The sequence below is a fragment of the Cetorhinus maximus genome, chromosome 2 (genome assembly GCF_964194155.1).
Source record: "Cetorhinus maximus chromosome 2, sCetMax3.hap1.1, whole genome shotgun sequence".
Classification (NCBI taxonomy): Eukaryota; Metazoa; Chordata; class Chondrichthyes; order Lamniformes; family Cetorhinidae; genus Cetorhinus; species Cetorhinus maximus.
Window position 1 is genome coordinate 105280347 of NC_135880.1, and position 3658 is coordinate 105284004.

Below are 3658 nucleotides of genomic sequence, written 5' to 3' on the forward strand. Positions count from 1 at the left end.
CATTGTGGTAAGTGCAAGTAGATGGTACAACAGAGAGCAAATGCACTCTGTTCAATCCAAGTTAATTCTCTCCACTCCACCTTCCTAATAGCAGTTCCATATTGGCAGTACAGTATGGAGCTGCTATTAGGAAGGTGGAGTGGAGATCCAGTTAAGATCCAGTTATTTTCTGTCAGAAGGAAGCCAAAGGAAATTGGGTGGGCATCTTCAGTGAGCTGTTCTAGTACTTGTGCTTGTGGCCAAGCGAGAGCAACATTCGCTTCCACCTGGGAGTTAGTGACTTATCCAGGTTAGCTTCTTTTTGTACCTTTTGAAATGGGAGGGGCATTTGAAATCCGCATAGCAGGCCATATCACAACTGCATATGGTCATTACAGCTCAAAAGGAGGCAATTCAGCCCATTAAAGTCCACGTTGGGTCTCTGTAGAGTAGTCCAACCAGTCCCATTCCCTCATTCTATCCCAGTAGCAAAGCAAGTTTACTTCCTTCAAGTGCCCATCCAATTTCCTTTCAAAATCATTTGTCATCTCTGCTTTCACTACCCTCCTAGTCATTGGGTTCCAGGTCATTACTACTCACTATGTAAAAAAAAAACTTCTTCCTCCACATTCCCCCCACCGCTGCGTCTCTTTCCCAAAACCTTAATTCTATGTCCCCTAGTCTTTGTACCATCAGCTAATGGGGACAGTTTTTCTTTATCTGTCTTACCCAAACCTGTCATAACCTTTTACACCCCTATCAAATCTCTCCTCCATCTCCCTTGCTCCAAGAACAACTCCAGCTTCTCCAACCTCACCTTGTAGCTAAAATCCCCCTCCATTCTGATAAATTTTCTCTGTACCTTTTCAAGGACTTTCACATCCTTCCTGAAGTGTGGTGGCCAGAACTGGACATAATACTCTAGTTGTGGCCTAACCAGAGCTTTATAAAGGTCCAAATATGTACCCAGCATTTTTTTTTGTAAATCAGCAATTAAAAATGCACTATTAATGTGTTTTTTTGAGGGATGTTACTGCACATCTGGTCTCAAAACCAGGTGTGTCCATGGGGTGGATTCTCATGGACATAACTCTGCCATGAAGCAGCTCACGAAAGGTGGAAAGTCATCGTTGAGGGTCTGCTCACAACAGATGATGGTCGAGGGAGTGGAGAGGAAGGTCCAGCTGTGTTTGGGAGAGGAAGGTCTAGGATCGACTTGAGAGGAAGAGGTGTCAGGGTAGGGGGGAAGCGAAGGTGTTGGGTGTGAGGTTGTGGGGAGGGACTACGGGGGAATGGTAATGGGGGAGAAGACAGTAACTTGGGGAGGTAGCTGTACAGGAAGGAGTGTGGGGAAGAGGAAGGGGTGCAGAGAGGGGAGGGAGTAAGGGCTGAGGAAGGAGTCAGAAAGTGGGAAGGAGAAAGGCTGGAAGAAGTAGTAAGACTGCAAGGAGCAGTAAGGTTGTCTGAAGGAGTCTGGAGAGGGGAAAGAGTAAGGGTGGTGGAAGAATTAAGGGTGTCAGAAAAAGTCAGGAAGGGGGAAGGACTATGAGGGGAGGAAGGACCAAGGTGGGGGCAGTCTAGGGGGGAAGGAGTTCCCGGGGGGGGGAGAAATCCGGAGGGGGGAAGGAGTTCCAAGATGCAAAGGAGTCCGGAGGGTGGGATATGCAGGTGAACGTGCAAGGGAGGGTCCTGATGAGTCCATGGCTGCTCCTGGGGAGCGAACTGAAGGTGGGTGTGGTAGAGGGAATGTTGAAAATGACTGAGGGCAGAGTGGCAATGGGTGGGAGGGTGAGGTTCGACAGTATTGGTAGAAGAGATGGTGAGGGTGGTTGGTGGGCCTCAGAGGCAGACATGGACCCTGGGGATGGGAAGGAGGTGGTCAGGGAGGTTAATGCAGATGGGGTGGGATTTTTGGGAAGGAAGGAAACGTGCACATTCACCTGGGCATCGCCGAAAGAAAAGGGTTGTGGTTGGTACGTCACAGAGGAGGCAGAAGGCGATACTGGTGGGGGGGTCGACAGACATGGGGGAAGGGAAATGGGTGACTGGGGGAGGGGAAAGGATGGGGGCATGAAAGAAAAACTGTAGCACCTCCTGCCAGTTGGTGGGCGGAGCTGCAGGTCAGCTCAGATGGTCAGCTGAAAGTGAACCCCAGAAGGCAACATTGTGTGGTACGGGAAGGATACCCGTGTGTGAGCGTGTGTGCACGAGGCTCCGAAAGGCCCTGCCCCACACACACTTCTCCCTCCAGAATCACTTGTGGGTCAGCTGCGTACAGCTGAACTGCTAGTGTGAGAGTTGCGGTGGGAGGACTTATGAAGCCTGTCAATGAAACGGAAAGACACTATTACACATTATTCAGTGAAAGTGAATATATTTTCAGATTTTAAAGTGACAAAATTTGTTCACCCATGCAACCAACTGTGATCAGAATTTCTTAACTTTTGAACGCCTTAGACTTCCGGTTGCTGCCCTGACATCCGCAGCAGGGGTGGAGACAGCCTGTGCAATGGTTGGCCCTGTTGTCTCTGACGCCTTCGGCGTGGGTCCCCTGGAGAGCCGGGGCCTTTGGGGTCCCAGTTTGCGTTGGTTGTCCTCCTGTGGTCCAGCTGCTCCCTCTGTGGTGAAAGAGGATGAGGTTGAAGGTGTCACAGGCAAAGGGGACTCAGAGGGAGCGGACAGCCTCTGAGATTCCTGAGTGGAGGAACCAGGGTGTCGAGCTACCGCCCTTCCTCTCTTCGGTTGCTCGAGGGCCCCTGCCTGACTCCTTGAGGAGAAGGAGCATGTGGAGGGACATCGAGGTGCCCCATTTCCCCCTCATGTCACTACTACTTATCCATGGCTATCGGGATGGAGTGCAGGTCTGCACACATCTCTGCGTTCTGCTGGACCAGGATCTCCATGGCGTCCATCATCCTCTCCTTGGAGACCTCCATACGCACACATGTGGGCACCACTTCATCAGGGAGCAGGCAGTGCACTCCTCTGACTCGCATGCCACTCTGTTGAGGGCTTCCAACAGCTCTGCTAACGCTCCAGGATAATTGGAAGTTCAAATCCAGAGGCTCATCATTTGACTCGGACCTGACAGATGCTTCTTCCCTAGCAGTCCTCTGAGTGCGGGGGAGCTTGGCTGAACCTGCCTCCTCCTGCTGCGGACACATGTCCGTGCGATGACCACTAGATTGTGAACCCAAGTCTTCTCTAAACCTAGGTCCCACCGAGGTGTGTGTCTCTGTGTTGGTGGAATGTGTGGGTAAGCGCTGTGACTTGTCTTCCAGGCAGCTTATTTTCTGCTCTTCAATGGAGAAGGAGTCCTCTTGTGAGCAGGCTTCTCCTGCATGAAAATGGTTGGATAGTGTGAGAGCAGGATACATGGCACTACATGGAATGTTTGTGTGGTGAGTGGAGGCATGGACGGGACGAGGACGTGAGGTCCACAGGATATGAGCCTGAGGAAGATGTGACGGTGTGTGTGAGTTCATTGTGTTGTCCCTTGAGGTCTGAGATCCCTGTGGATGTGTGATGGGTTTGTGAGTGTGACCAGTTGGGAGTGATGAGAAGAGTGATTTACCCAGGCGGATGGGACCATTCATCCTGTTGCGGCACTGGGTGGCTGTCCTCTTTTGCAGGACATTGATGCTGACCACCTCTGCCACCGCCTCCCATGCTGGATTAG